This window comes from Rhinatrema bivittatum, chromosome 6 (assembly GCF_901001135.1).
Source record: "Rhinatrema bivittatum chromosome 6, aRhiBiv1.1, whole genome shotgun sequence".
Taxonomy (NCBI): domain Eukaryota; kingdom Metazoa; phylum Chordata; class Amphibia; order Gymnophiona; family Rhinatrematidae; genus Rhinatrema; species Rhinatrema bivittatum.
The window spans coordinates 111,107,102-111,124,310 of record NC_042620.1 but is presented as its reverse complement, the minus strand read 5'-3'; positions in this window follow the sequence as shown (position 1 = coordinate 111,124,310).

Below are 17,209 nucleotides of genomic sequence, written 5' to 3'. Positions count from 1 at the left end.
GATTTAGGTATTTCTTCAGATTTTGGGGGGGTGGGGTGGGGTTTGTAGTCTGTCTCCAAAAATCAGACATGACACATTCATCCGATGTGGCATGATTTCCAAAACTTATTTATATTATTATTTTTTTATATTTATGTGTGTATGTGTGTTTATGTATATATACTGAACACTAATGTATCAGGATTTTTTTATATCAAACTATTTTTTATTAAATCTACTTGTACAAAAAATGTTATTCAAAAGAATTTGTAATTTATACACAAAATCAAATTATTTTTTTAAAAAGTGACTGTGCAGAAGTAATAAAATACAAGATTATCAGTCCATAAAAGGAATGAAATCTCCTGTAAGATAAAAGTCCTAGATGGTCCAGTCAAACAATCCACATGAGTTTTACATGAACAATAGTTATTCCTCATATATTTATGAGATTCTCACTGTGATTTTCTTGCTTAAAATACTAAAAAAAAGGAAGACTTCTGTTTAATATTGAAGAAGAAACTGTGTACATATGTAGTCCACACGTTCTCCTGTGTGTACTCAGGCTGAAGTCTATACTTTGATTTAGCATTGTAATGGTCCAGTTACATGTTAGGGTTTCCACCACCTGATGAAGCCCTGGCATGGCAAAATAAAGGGACCTTTGTCAAGGAGAGTCTTTGATATAGCAGCCATTTTGAAATTTATAAATCAACGATACTCAGAATAAACAAGAGTAGTACCCTGTGTATGTACATGCATATGTGTGTATGGGTATTTATGTGTGTGTGTGTGTGCACACTTGTGCCTGGTATGGAAGCCTAAGAGACAGGTCTTTGCAGACAGAGGATATTACCAAAAAGTACCTGGTGTTGGTCAGGTTGTCTGGTTCACAACTGATGTGTATGGTTGCTTGAGAGACAGAGTATATTATCTTTGTACAGAGCACCTGTCACTGTTCAGGGTGCTTCCTGATGGCCACAGAAAGACACCACAGTGTGACTGACTGACACAAGCCTTTATTTTATATATAGAGAGATGTGTATTGTGTGTGAGTTATATACATATATCTACAAAATAAAGTTTAATATTTATAAATATGATGTCCAATTATCTGATTTTACAGGATTGTTTTGGGAAGGGCTGTAACGAGAACAGAAATGTTGAGTTTCATTATCAAATTTCAAGGGTGCCCAGGCCCTGAAAATGAATTGGGGAGGGTGTGCCAAGTTAAAGGCTGAAGAACCTAGGAAAGGGGGGTTTCCAAACCCCAGCTGCTCAGGGTTTCATGATGCTGCAATGAATAACCTTGTATGAGAGGAGGTTTGGGGCTGCCTCAGGACCCGGGAGTGTGACCAGCCCTCTGCTGATTTTATCGTAAGTTTCTGCAGCTATTGATGCAGCTGCTGCAGAAAGATCTACAGCATTGTAGCCAAGGAGCATAGGAAGGGGGGAGAGGGCTACTGCTGGGCAGGGGATGGAGGAGAGAACCAAAGAAGGTAGTGCTGCTGGACCTGAAGTTGGGGCAGAGAGAGGGAGGCTGCTGCTGCCGGGCAGAGGGGGAGATGGGGCTGCTGCTGAGGACGGGCAGAGGAATGGAGTGGAAGTAACTCCTGCTGCTGGGCAGGGGATTGGGGAAGAGGGACTGCTGGGTAAGGGTTTGTAGGGGAGAGGAGGCTACTGTTGAGCAGATGGCTGGGTGAGAGGGGCTGTTGGGTGCTGCCACTGAGCAAGGGGTGAGGAGGAAGAGGGGGAAGCTGGCTAGACAAGGAATGGGGGGCAGAGAGAAGGCTGCAGGGCAAGGAGTGGAGGACAAAGGGGAATGCAGGATAAGGAGTGGGTAGGGGGTCAAAGGTGAATGAAGGACAACTAGTTAAAGAGAGTGACTGAGAGCAAGTGGGGATGCAGGGCACAGTGTATTGGATGGAGAGGAGGAAGTAGTGGAGGGGGAAGAGAGAGGATGCTGGACAAGGGGTGGTAATTTTTCACTTTCTCTTTACAAGACATATTGTTTTGTCTAGAAACAAATTGGTTAACAGTTGTAATAAAATCAGTAACGTACTTTCTTAGTTGTTATGTTTTCTGATTTTGTCAGACATTATTACCATGCTGTTTAGCAAAATCCAGTGCAGTTGGTGGTATACCATGGGTCTCTGGTTTCTGGAGGCTAAAACTTGCACTAGCTCCTTCCCCTCCCCCCCCCCCCCACCCCCACATCCACACACCTTAGCAATAAAGCCGTAGAAAATTACAGTGTATTGATTTTAGTTGTATTTGATTATCCACCTTTCCCTTACAATTGCCTCTTCTCTCTCACCATCTGCACCTACCCCTTCTCTGTCCCTCTTTCTCACTCTCATCCCCCCTGCCCCATCCCCCTATTTCCCTTCTCCACATCCCTCTCTCCCCTGCCTAATATGTTTCCCCTGCCCCCAAACCCTTCTTGCTGACCAGCATCAGTTCCAGATCTTCCTGCCCCCGATACTGCACAGCAACAGCAGCTTCTTCCCCCTCCCCCCATGCAGAAAAGTTGCTTGTTACCGTGTTCTCCCTTCCAGGCCTATCCAATACCTCCTTTTTGGGCAGTGGCAGAGATCCCTTTGCCTCCTTCTCTCTTCTTCCTCACAATGACAGTGGCAGTGTTCAAAGGAGCTGGGAGGAGGCTCAGGCTCTTACTGGCTTCCTTACACCTTTTCATTTCCCAGCAAATGTTGCTATGTTCAGTCCTGAAAAGGACTTTGCCGTTTCCCCCAGCTTTTCTGGGATCTTAATAAATTTGATCTCCAATCAGTATTACTTTCCTTGCCATACCTGGTTGCAATTGGAAAAACTTTTCCTAATTTTGAAAATGTATTAGCAGCAGTAGCTGTGTTTATGGCTGGCTTCAGCAACACTCGTCCCTGTGGCGCATACATGCGTGGGCAAGCAGAGTTCCTTAAGTAGCTGTTCATGGTGCACCTCAGATTGTGTAGATCCAGTCCCAGTGGGGCGAGCAGTGGGAGCCCATGCCACCCTTCCTTTCCATCGGTACCGGCCCTGCAAGCATGTTTAAAATTCACATTCTAGCAGTTCCATGTGCATCATGAGATCAACATACAGGACATGCCAGTCTACAAGTTTTGAACATGCCTACAGGACCAGCACAGACTGGAAGGGAATGGTAACAGCAGCTTTGCTGCTAAATAGAAAATTTTGCCTGGGGAGGAGGCAGGAGGGACAGGCAGTGATAGTGGCAGGATGGAGTTAGGCAAGAGAAAGATACTGGAAGAGAAGGGGCAGGGGTTAAGAATACGGGGAACAGGGAGTTTAAGAGACAGGGGAGTGGATGTTGAGTATGGGAGAGTTTGCTGGGGGAAGGAGGTAGCTGCTAGGAGAATAGGTAAGAGATAGAAGAGAGGATGCTGGGAGTGGAATAAGAGATAGGGGTGAATGCTGGGGAAGAAGGAACCCCCACCCCCAATGTTCACTTGCAGAAAAAGCTTGCGTGCAACCCAGTCCCTGTTAATCCACACCAAGGACCAGAGCGTGGGAATCTTTTTTTTTTTCGAGGGGGGGAGAGGCAGAGTCCCAATTGGTAGTCTTCAACCAGGATGCCAGTTGTCCTAGAGCCGGCTCTCGTAACCCATGCCCATAGAGGAGATTGCAGTAGGGGAAGAGTTCCTTTTTGAAGGACCCTGATCTGCTTATCGTAAACCGAAAGCTACCAATAGAGGACACAGGATAAGATACTTCCCCTCCCCCATATAATTCAGAGGCTTTCGAAGAAAGCAAGAAGAAGGAGTATACCCACTGGTCTCTCCAAGCAACCCTAAGTCAAAAATATTGGGGAATCTACAGAGAGTTTGGGGGTCCAATATGATGAGATCCTCAAATTTTGCTTTAGAATGGGTCCAGCAAATAAATGGGGAGTTGGTAAATGGAGAAATAATAAAACCAACCACTCAATTCTTTTGTCTAAAGAATGAATTGTTATACTGTGCAATGAAAAGAAGATTGGAAGGAGAAACATGAACATTTACTGGTTCCCCAGACTTTCAGAAAAAGGGTGTTGAAACGTACATAGCCATCCATTGAGGGGGCATCTGGATGGTAAAAAAAAAAAAAAAAAGCTAGGAAGAGGATGCTAGCACAGTGCTAGAGTCCAGGGTGTTAACAACAGGTAAAGGATTTCTGTATCTCCTATCCTGTCAATTGTGAGCCGTAAGAACATGCCATACTGGGTCAGACCAAGGGTCCATCAAGCCCAGCATCCTGTTTCCAACAGTGGCCAATCCAGGCCATAAGAACCTGGCAAGTACCCAAAAACTAAGTCTATCCCATGTTACTGTTGCTAGTAATAGCAGTGGCTAATTTCTAAGTCAACTTAATTAATAGCAGGTAATGGACTTCTCCTCCAAGAACTTATCCAATCCTTTTTTAAACACAGCTATACTAACTGCACTAACCACATTCTCTAGCAACAAATTCCAAAGTTTAATTGTGCATTGAGTGAAAAAGAACTTTCTCTGATTAGTTTTAAATGTGCCACATGCTAACTTCATGGAGTGCCCCCTAGTCTTTCTATTATCCGAAAGTGTAAATAACCGATTCACATCTACCCATTCTAGACCTCTCATGATTTTAAACACCTCTATCATATCCCCCCTCAGCCGTCTCTTCTCCAAGCTGAAAAGGCCTAACCTCTTTAGTCTTTCCTCATAGGGGAGCTGTTCCATTCCCCTTATCATTTTGGTAGCCCTTCTCTGTACCTTCTCCATCGCAATTATATCTTTTTTGAGATGCGGCGACCAGAATTGTACACAGTATTCAAGGTGCAGTCTCACCATGGAGCGATATAGAGGTATTACGACATTTTCCGTTTTATTCACCATTCCCTTTCTAATAATTCCCAACATTGTGTTTGCTTTTTTGACTGCCGCAGCACATTGAACCGACAATTTCAATGTGTTATCCACTATGATGCCTAGATCTCTTTCTTGGTTAGTAGCACCTAATCTGGAACCTAATATTGTGTAACTATGGCATGGGTTATTTTTCCCTATATGTATCACCTTTCATTTATCCACATTAAATTTCATCTGCCATTTTGATGCCCAATTTTCCAGTCTCACAAGGTCTTCCTGCAATTTATCACAATCTGCTTGTGATTTAACTATGCTGAACAATTTTGTATCATCTGCAAATTTGATTACCTCACTCGTCGTATTTCTTTCCAGATCATTTATAAATATATTGAAAAGTAAGGGTCCTAATACAGATCCCTGAGGCACTCCACTGCCCACTCCCTTCCACTGAGAAAATTGTCCATTTAATCCTACTCACTGTTACCTGTCTTTTAGCCAGTTTGCAATCAACGAAAGGACATCACCACTAAGTTCTCCTAGTTAGCCTTCTTGATACCTCTCCTCAGTATAAGAAAACCCTTTGAGAGCATGGCCATAGCTCTAGTAGGCCTATTAGAAAGCTCTGCAAAAGAGTACCAGTATAGTCCCATCTTCTCATGGTATCCAGATGCAATTTCTCTTAGAAACATAGAAATTTGACAGCAGAAAAAGACCATATGGCCCCATGTGTCCAATCAATTTAGCATTATAATTCTCATCACTTCCTTAGCGATCCCCTGTATTTTTCTCATTCTTTCTTGAATTCAGATACTGTTTTTGTCTCCACCACTTACACTAGGAGGCTGATCCACACATCCACCACCCTCTCTGTAAAGACATATTTCCTACGATTACTCCCGAGTCTACCCCTTTGCGACCTCATCTCATGACCACTACTTCTAGAGTCTCCTTTCCACTGAAAAAGGCTCATCTCCTGTGCATAGAAACCTTTGAGATATTTGAATGTCTCTATCATATCTCCCCTATCTCGCCTTTCCTCTAGGGAAAACTACAGACCAATTAGCCTGATGTCAGTGTGAGAAAAAATAGTAGAATGTGTTCTAAAGAACAAAATCACAGAACCAACCATGTCTTTCTACATAATGGAACAAAGTCAGCATGGCTTTACCCAAGGCAACTCTTGCCTCACAAATCTACTTCACTTTTTTTGAAGGAGTTAATAAACATGTAGTTATAGGTGAACTGGTGGATGTAGTGTATTTGGATTTTCAGAAGGTGTTTGCAAAGTTCCTCATGAGGAGCTTCTAAGAAAAGTAAAAAGTCATAGGTGGTAATGTCCTTTCGTGGATTATAAACTGGTTAAAAGACAGGAAACAGAGAGTAGGATTAAATGGACAATTTTCGCAGTGGAGTGCCTCAAGGATCTGTACTAGGACCCATGCTTTTCAATATATTTATAAATGATCTGCAAAGGAATGCGACGAGTGAGGTAATCAAATTTGCAGATGATACTAAATTATTCAGAGTGGTTAAATCATAAGCGGATTGTGATACATTGTAGGAGGACCTTGTGAGACTGAAAATTTGTGCATCCAAATGACAGATGATATTTAATGTGGATAAGTGCAAGGTGATGCATATAGGGAAAAATTACCCATGCTGTATTTATACGTTAGGTTCCATATTAGGAGCTACCACCCAGGAAAAAGATCTAGGCATCATAGTGGATAATACTTTGAAATTGTCGGCTCAGTGTGCTGTGGCAGTCAAAAAAGCAAACAGAATGTTAGGAATTATTAGGAAGGGAAGGTGAATGAAACGGAGGATGTCATAATGCCTCTGATTTGCTCTATGGTGAGACCACACCTTGAATACTACGTGCAATTCTGGTTGCCGCATTTCAAGAAAGATATAGTTGCAATGGGGAAGGTACAGTGAAAGGCGACCAAAATGATAAAGGGGATGGAACTACTCCCCTATGAGGAAAGACTAAAGAGGTTAGGGCTATTCAGCTTGGAGAAGAGATGATTGAGGGGGGGGGGGGGGGATATGATAGAGGTCTTTAAAATCATGAGAGGTCTAGAATGGGTAAATGTGAATTGGTTAATTACTCTTTCGGATAATAGAAGGACTATGGGGCACTCCATGAAGTTAGCATATAGCACATTTAAAACTAATTGGAGAAAATTATTTTTCACTCAACCCAAAATTAAACTATGGAATTTGTTGCCAGGGAATGTGGTTAGTGCAGTTAGTGTAGCTGGGTTTAAAAAAGTTTTGCATAAGTTCTTGGAGGAGAAGTCCATTACCTGCTATTAATCAAGTTGACTTAGAAAATAGCCATTGCTATTACTAGCATCAGTAGCGTGGGAAATACTTAGTTTTTGGGTACTTGCCAGATACTTGTAGCCTGGATTGGTCACTGTTGAAACAGGATGCTGCGCTTGATGGACCCTTGGTCTGACCCAATATGGCAATTTCTTATGTTCTTATGTATAGATCTTTAAGTCTATCCCCATATGCTTTAGAACAAAGACCAAATGACCATTTTAGTAGCCACCATCTGGACCAACTCCATCCTGTTTATGTCCTTTTGAAGATGCAGTCTCCAATATTAAACACAATATTCCAAATGAGGTCTCACCAGGGACCTATAGAGGGGTATGAAATATGAAAAAATATGATTTCATAGTAATATGAAGTTAAAGTCGACAGGGCGTGTGTGTGAACTTACTGACTTTTTTTCAGAATAGGGGTACTGAAAGAGATTCTGATGGATCAAGGTATCCATTGTTGCGTCCATCGGTCTCAGACGGCTTCGACGTCTGTGCCTCACCTTTCTTCGTCCTCTCTCCTCAAGCCTTGGGAAGATGGCTGCTGCCGCGTCTTCATGCCGCTCTCTCCGGTGTCCCCGGATCGGCAATGGCGACTGTGTTTGTCATGATTTGCCTGAGGGCCTCCTAGGGTGCGCGCACGCACGCCACCCATGTCTATCTACTTCATGGCGGGAACCTCGGGGGCGTCCCCTCCAAGTGACGTCATCACATCCTGGAATTTAGCCTGCTCTTCGTTTGCTAACAAACTGACAGGCTGATTCAGTAAAGTCCCAGCGCGCGCACAGGCCACTCGCCTGTGCACGTGATACAGTATTCAAATGAGGCCCGGCGGTAGAAACGGGCAAAAGGAGGCGCTAGGGACACTAGCGCGTCCCTAGCGCCTCCTTTTTGACAGGAGCAGCGGCTGTGAGCGGGTGTGACAGCCGACGCTCAATTTTGCCCCTGTTGGTTCTCAAGCCCACTGCAGCCACGGGCTCGAAAACTGGACGCCGGAAAAATTGAACGTCCGGTTTTCGACCTGACAGCCGCCGGCCGACTTCAAATTTTTTTTTTTTTAACTTTTTTTACTCTTCGGGACCTCCAACTTAATATCACCATGATATTAAGTCAGAGGGTGCACAGAAAAGCCGGAAGAAATTAGCGCCTACTTTTGGGTAGGCGCTAATTTCTAAAAGTAAAATGTGCGGCTTGGCTGCACATTTTACTTTCTGAATCGCGCGCGAATACCTAATAGGGCCCTCAACATGCATTTGCATGTTGAGGGCGCTATTAGGTTCGGCGGGTTGGATGCGCATTTTCTGCCCCTTACTGAATAAGGGGTAAGGGAAAGCACGCGTCCAATGACAGGTTAACAGTGAGCTCCGTCGGAGCGCACTGTACTGTATCGGCCTGTGAGTTAGTAAAGATTGGATTGGATTGGAATGCCTCCGGTCTAAGCTGCTCTGCTGCTTCCCAGCTGCCACAGGAAGCTCTCTCTCTGCCCTTCGGGGTAATTCTTCACTAACCTGGGTATCCGCTCCTCGGGGGCCCTTCTGCTCTATTTCAGGTACCTATCCTGGGATACCAGGTACTCACTCCTCGAGGGCCTGCTCTCCCTAATCTGGTGCCTGTCACTGAACACCTTCTGCCTGCCAGGACCTTCTACAATACAGCTTCCGCTCAGTGAGTACTAACCTTTCAGTCTGTCTCACCTTCAGCTTCAGCGCTCAGGGTTTATATCTGGGACCTGTCCCTGCTACACCGAGCTGCCAATCACCTACTCGAATGTCAGACTGGTCTCTGCTGAGGACTCCTGGACAACTTCACTGGACTACCTTCACTGCTGCCTGCCCCGGGCAGTACCATCAAGCTGTACAATAAATACTACTCTGTGTCTGTGTGTATAGAGTTTAGCCTACTACTGCGGTTCCTCACGGGGCTCCTCCCTGTGGGAGTGGCCATCACCGCAGTACCCAAGAATCCACTCCAACACCTCATAACCATAACACCCATTTTGCTTCAAGAGTCTTCAAACAGATCTATTCGCTGTTGAATATTCAAACTTTATGCACCTCAGTCTATCGAATACAAGTGGATGGGCTAATGCAACATTTTAATAAAACAAATTCTGAGAAAATTTGTAACCACTGATGGGAAAAATCAGGATAGTTTGCAACCCAATCTTCTGTTTGCCATATGGGAAGTTCCTCAAAGATTCATTGGTTTTCCCTCATTTGGCTTTGTGTATGGTTGGAAAGACAGCATAGTCCTCAAACATTTAGTAGATTATATGATACAAATGTGTGAGAGATTAAGCAAGGTAGGGGGAAGCTGTACCATACAATCTGCGAGTGGCCCAGGAAATACAAACCACTCATTAAAAGACTGAGCTACCGCAGTGCAGTTGTAAAGTAGAAAACAGATCCTGCTACCCTCCTCTGAAAGCAATCTTCATGGCGAATATCAGGGTGCCATATGAGATTATAGATGAAGTAGCTGACACCCATGGAAATTGCTCCCCCAGCTCCAGAACAGCCTACCCTCCTGCTCTGAGCCACAGTGCAGCCCACTCAGCCCCATCACAGCCTGTCCCCCTACCCCTGCAGGTCCGGGAACAGCACAGCTTGCTTCCTCCCGCCCGTCAGTCCCAGCTACAGCACAGCCACTCATGGAAATTCCCCAGAATCTCCTATTTATTGCCCCTCACCCTCCAGCCCCAGCATAACCTACCACTGCCCCTGTAGCCTCAGCTCCAGCATAATCTGTCCCCACTCCAGCTTCAGCAGAGCCAGCCACCCTAGGCCAAGCCCCTACCCCAGGCCGAACTGCCAGCAACAGCACCACCTGCCCTCCCCCATCCCACACATACACAGCCACACTAGCCTCTAGATATTGGACTCATTCTCTGAGGGCTAGAAGCTCTTTACACTGAGTGCACATGCACAACTTCTCTCCAACTGGTAGATAATTACATGTGGCACTCAGTTCAAAGGAATGGATAATCCCCTTTTCATTGCTGGACTACTGTCTGCATCTTAATTTTGTTCAGTTGTTAGCAATTTAAAATTTCTAAGGGAGTAGGGATGTTCAGATTAATCTAAAATACTTTTAATCTATTAGTTTATTTTATATTTGTCGATCAATGATGCTCCAGAGACCACAATTAATCTACTCATAACTAACCTTTACACACCTTATTGACCCTTGTTTTGAACTAATTCCCTGTTAATGTTTTAAATAAATAAATTTGCTGTTAATTTATGGTGGTGTTTTGGCACATTCCCTCTGATCCTCTGCTGTTGGAAAGAAGGGGGATGTTGAAGCTGGGCCATGAGAACTGAAGCCTAGATTGCTCATGATATCCTTGCAAATGAACCTTCAGATCCTCTGGTGCTAGAAAGAGTGCCAGGGCTGTGAAAGCTGAAATCTAGATAGCTCGCAATATCCTCTGTTGTCCTCTGCTGGGAAAAGTGTGCAAATGAACCTTTCACTTTTCTGCAATTGGAAGCAGTGTGCGGGCTGTATGAGTTGAATCCTAGATAGTGCGTGGTGTCCTCTGGAGTGGGCTGCTGGGAGAAGTATGCAAATGCACCTTCCGGTCCTCTGCTGCAGACAGATACCACTTCCTCCTAAGCGCATTCGGGTAGATTTTTATTCGGCTATGCGTGTAAATTCCGGCCTTTACACGCGTGGCCGGGCCTTGCATGTCGAGCCAATTTTCAACAAGGCCTGGCACGCATGTAAAGATTGGTACACGCACAAGTGCCGGCCTTCCTGCAAGGGGTGGGCCCGGGGCCGAGGAGGGGCGGGGCAGGCTGGGACAGAGCCATTATTTGCTATCCCGGAGCCGGTTGGGCCCTGAAGTAAGTACTGAAACAAAAAAAAAAAAAGAATTAGGATTTAGAGGGTGGGAAGGAGAGGGGAAGGGGAAGGGAGGTTAGGTAAGATGGTAGGCAAGTTCCTTTCCAGTCCACTCCTTAATTGGAGCGGATTGGGAGGGAACTGGGGAAGGCCGGGATGCGTTGCCGTGCGGAAATTGCATAAGTTCCCCCCCCCTTGCGCGTGCCACATGCACATGCGCGCGCAGCCCCCGGATTTTATAACATGCTTGCGCCGGCACACGCATGTTATAAAATCAGCATGTCTATGTGTTGGGAATGAGAGAGTAAGGTACTCTGACACAATATCTATGACATCATTTATTAATGTGACATCATGTTAATATACGTTATTTACAGAAAGTTATTTACATACCACATGATTGCATATGCCATCCAGCACCCTTCGTGTCATCAGCCTTGTATCGAGGAGTCGTCAGGTCAGCAAAGGCGAGAAGGGGGTTTTCAGTGTCCAGCACTCTATACGTCTATAGAGGCAATATCTCCTACTCCCGCTGGACACTGGAAATTCCTCCTCTTTTATACTGTGCTGTAAACAAGTGTGCGTGCGAGAGAGAAATGATTGATCACTATCCCCCCATGTTATGTGTCAACAGTTGCTACTGCCCACTCGGACTCATCCTGTCCTTGGCATGTAGGCGGTTGATCAGACCGCCTTATTCCTGACAGGGAGCCAGAAAGCTGAGCTGCACAACCTGTTTAACAAGAACATGTTTATCCTACACTCCACCCTTGATCAATCATTCTCCAATGCAGGCACCACTGCATACGAAGCCATTGTAGTGGTATATTTACTTTGACATGCTATTTTATGCACTCGATAGGTAAGATAACATGTACACACTAGGCATAGGAGGCATACACACATAACAATAAGGATAGGATGAAAAATCCAATTCAGAGTCATTGTGGCAGTAGAGGAACGTCCGAAAAACACATCCCACCAAGAATGAGAGGTGTCTTTTATCAATTGTTGTTGTAAATGTAGTAGGCATTCCTTGGCAAAGTCCGCTCGAAGCAGGGCACCAGTTACAGCAATGTCCACATGTCTCAGGGTCTGTTTCAATGAATCTGAAGTATTCAATACCTTTTGCAGTTTAGTCAAATCCAACAATGGTGTCTTAAAGAATGATAAGTCCAACTTTCCCCCAATTGCGCATCAGCGATGTCCATTGGTGGTAAATAATATTGTCGAGAACCAAAAGTAAACCAAGTAACATTATACAGGCATCCTGTAAAAGTCAAATTATATACACATACAGTTTCAGGGAATGGAATAATGAAACCAGTTACATTATCAGGTAATATTAGAAGGCTACAGTGTGCCAAAGGTTGCTGCAACGAGCAATCAACGGGTAATGTGGAATACATTAAAGGGCAAGCCAATCCCATTAGTGTGGGGGTACATATTGTATTGTCAATAGTGTGATTATTGGTGGTTCGTATCCAATTGTTAGTATGCAAAACTTGTATTAGCACACTTCCTCTTTCAGGAAGATAGACTAGGAAAGGAAGTGATGTAAATTTACATACAGTATCTGTTAATGTATTGGAGGCGTTATAAAACGTGATTCGGCCTGTATACCAATTTGTGTAGCATATCGTATACTGTGGCTGTGGCAGCCAGCCTACAAGATATGGGTATGGTACATATGAGTGGAACAATTCCTTCCAAATAGGAGAAATACTCATGTATAGTTTGGTTTGTATCATCTCTATCTGTTGTTGTAGATACAAAGCTTGCATACGGGATTGTGTCCAATTAACAAATGCAGTCAGTAATGTCCCATTTCCCAAGTGGGATTCCACCCTTCTATAACCAAATCATTATTTAAATGCAAATACTTCTGCACATACTGTTGCATGTGTGCGGGGTCGGGAAGCCAATTTGCAATAATGTTAGTGATGAGGCCTGTGTTGTCTTTGCTTTCACTACTTTTGCAGTTGTGGTGATGTTCCAAACCACACAAGCATCATATGCTTTACATGTGAAATTATCCTACATCCGAGAGGAAGTGCTGTTCTTCCATTTGATAGTCCCCCGTCCGGAGGTTACTTCTACAGGCTGATATAGGGTGTGCACCATACCAATGATGGCAAAGAGGCTGATCGCCATAAATGGGAGGTGCAAGCCAACCTGTAGCGAGAGAACACATCGTTAGTTATTCCCTTAGTTTACATCGGATACTGGGTACCTGTATCCAATGTTCATCTCCTTCTGGTAGTACAGTCAGTACTGCATCTTTGCCAACAGCTAAAATTTCACCTTTCCTAGGTTCTCTATGAGGTGTGAAGATCCATATTTTAGCTCCTGGATGTAGTTTACTTGGATTGGAGGAGCTTCCAAAGGCACCTTGTCCTTGGGGAGTGGAATTGGGAAGTCCCCATACCATTTGGTCTGTTACATAGGGAATAATAATCAATTGTACCATTTTGGTTTGGGCAGGAACGTAAATTTCTTTATTCGTCAAGTTGTGATACAGTACATATATGGGACCACGGTAGTCAGAATCAATGATTCCCCCCAATACAGTTATGCCTTGTTTTGCCCAACTAGATCGAATACACAGCCATCTGAAATGTTGCTTAGGGATGCTGCACCCAATCTGTAAATCATACAATAAAGATTCATGGGGAGGTATCACTATAGCGGTGGGATTGGTTACATCATATCCCGCAGCTTCATAACTATTTTGGCGGGGCAATTTGACGTTTCCCGAAGCCGTGGCCCAGCAAATGATATTTCGGATCTGAGTAGAAGCGGGTTCCTGATTATATAACTTCTGGAAAGGAGTCTTTCCGACCTTTTTTAAAGGTCTAGTATTTAGCAGCTCTATAGCTGTGGACAATACAGATTTCCACCCCTTCATGGTGGCAGATTTTGTAAGAGAGCATAACATATTTTTAATAACCCATTCATACGCTCAATAAGGCCGGCAGCTTGCGGATAATATGGAATGTGAAAGATCCATTCAATGTAGTTGTCTCTAGCATATTGCTGCACTAATTTACCAGCAAAGTGAGTCCCTCTATCACTCTGAACTTGTTTTGGTATTCCATAATACCGACTCATTTCATTTAAAAGTTTTAACGTAGCTTTCTGATTAGCCTCTGGTGCAGGCACAGCCATCATGATTCCACTAAATGTATCTACTGCCGTACATAAATATACATCTCCTCCACATTTTCGTAAAAGGCCTGTAAAATCTATTTGCCAAATAGTGGCAGGACTTAAACCACGATGGATATGCCCCTGCTCAATAGCTTGTGGTGACCTTGGATGTGTCAACTGACAATATTCACATTGTGCGAGTATGTTTTGAAAATTAGGGAGGGATCCTGGTATCCCTCTGGCTTGGGCCCACCTGTGAGTAGCTTCCGCCCCCAAGTGGCCACTTTTTTCGTGTGCCCATTTCCATAGCCCCTGCTCGTTTGTGGTCGTGACACTGGCTCGGATTTTTGCATGTTTATCTGCAATGGAATTGTACAGATTAGATAAAGAAACATCTTTCACATGTGCGTCTACATGGAACACTGTAACATGCTTTTTGTGACACTCAGCCCAGATTTTTTGCCAAATGTCAGCGCCCCATACCGGGCGGTGATGTATCTTCCATTGATCTTTATGCTATTTTGGCATCCACTGAATCATTCCTTTCATGACTGCCCAACTGTCAGTATAAATGTGGCAATCCATTTCCCCTTTTTGTAAAGCCATCCATATGGCATAAAGTTCTGCAAACTGGCTAGATTTGCCTTTCCCTTCCTCCTGACTTACTTCGTTTGTATGGGGATTATACACTACAGCCTTCCATAATCGCTCGGTTCCCTTCATTCTAGCCGAACCGTCTATAAACCAAGCATGTAACTGCTGTTCTTTGGGTAATTGGTCGCATGGTACCCCGGTAGTAACCGGAGAAGGAAGAATATCCAATGTTTCTATCTGTTCTTTTTCTTGATTAATAGGAATTTCCGCTACCTGTTCATGGGGCATGGCGTGCCCAGCCAAGCCTGATTTCGCCCTGTCCTGGATATACCATTTCCATTTTACAATGGAAGCTTCTTGCGCATACCCTATCCGATGGGTATGCGGGGTGCTGTGTACCCACTGCATAATTGGGATTAAAGGGTGCATAAGGATTTCATGGTTCTGAGTTAATTGGTCCATGTCTAACAAAGCCCAGTAACATGCTAGTAACTGTTTCTCAAAGACTGAATACTGCATGCAGCATCAGGTAATTTCCTGCTCCAAAACCCTAATGGTACTCGTTTACCGTCTTGTTTCTGCCACAGACTCCAGTCCGCATGACAAGATGAAAATGAAACTTGTAATTCTACTGGCCCCTCCCTGATAGGCCATAAGTCTAATGCTGTTTGGATAGCGACCTTAGCCTGATCAAAAGCATCTTGTTGTAATCGTCCCCATTCAAATTTTTCCTTTTTTCGAGTGACTTTATACACTGGGGACAATATTTGCCCCAAATGTGGAATGTGCTGTTGCCAGAATCCAAATAGTCCTATAAACCTCTGGGCTTCTTTTTGATTCCGCGGCGGGGAAAACAACAATATCTTATCCTTTGCCTTTGGTAAGATTTCTCTTTTACCATTCGACCACTGTATCCCCAAAAATTTCACAGTGTTGCTAGGCCCTTGTATTTTATTCATGTTAATTTTCCAACCTCTATTTTCCATATTTTCTACTACTTGTGCTAGAGCTATCGCTACTTGCTCTTCTGTATCCCCTTGTACTAATATATCATCAATGTAATGAGTTCATTGTATGTCTTTTGGACAATCATACCTTTCTAAATCTTCTGCTACCCTCCAGTGACATATGGTAGGGCTACGTAAGTATCCCTGAGATAGTCTAGTGAAGGTATACTGTCGTCCTTCCCAGGTGAAGGCAAATTGTTCTTGGTTTTATTTACAGATAGGAATTGTGAAAAAAGCATTTGCTAAATCAGTTACGGCGTACCACTTCCCCGAATGTTGCTGTATCTGCTCTACCAATGTTACAATATCGGGGACCGCAGTAGTCAGAGGGTCCATATTTTTGTTCAAAGCCCTGTAATCTACTGTCATTCTCCACGAACCATCTGATTTCTTCACTGGCCAGATGGGATTATTCCAACCGCTAGTGGTTGGAATTAGCACTCCCGCTTCCTGTAAATCCTTAATTGTTTCTGTTATCTCTTTATGTCCTCCAGGTATCCAGTATTGCTTTTGGCATACCAGACCCCTTGTTTTAGGCAAAGCTATTTCTGGTCCCACAGTTCTACCCACTATTATTGTTCTGGATAGATATACTGGTCTATTGTTTTCAAATGCTACTTGCTTACTTGGCACCTTTCCAAATACCATTTGCTCACATGTTGTATTCAACTTAAGTCCCTGTAACAGATCCATCCCAATTATATATTCCTTAATGGGTACAATTACTACCTTAGCTTGAGGAATTTTGTATCCTCCCACGACTAAAGAAATTATGGTTCGTTTTCCTATCACAGTTTTTCCTCCGAGACCCGCTAATTCTACCTTTTGCCCCCCATGTTTCTTGGGATTTCCAAATATTAAAGTGGCCTCCGCCCCCGTATCTACTAAAGCCATCACCTGCTGTGCCCCATTTCGCCATTGTATTTCTACCCCAATATGGGGGCAATTATCCACGGTGACGGCAGCGATTTGGGGGGTATGGCCTTTTTCCTATTGTACCCAGGATAAGTCCGGATACAGTCTGGTACTATTGGCCTCCTGAGGTGGGGCACTGGGTTGTACGGACTCAGACTCGTTTATGAAGGGATTTGTAGCATTTACCTCTTGCTCTTTTTCTCTTACAACAATTGGTTCATCTTTGTTAGTAGCACTTTTCCCCAGTCTTCCTCCCTTTCCGCGTAAACTTTCTTTTGTTTACCCTTGCATTTTTGCAGATACAATTTATACATGTCTTTGGTTGGAATATCATCTATTTTCTCTTTAGCCACTCCGGCAGCTATCAATGCTGCAAACATATCTCTCCTTGACACCCGTGCATCCATATCTCGGTTTCAGAGATCCCTGTATCCCTTTTGAATACCTTCACCTCTGTCACATACTTCACCTTTAAATGTGAAAGTCTTATCATTGCGCTCTTGTATCCCTAAATCTAGGACCTCTCTGATTGCCCAAATCAAAT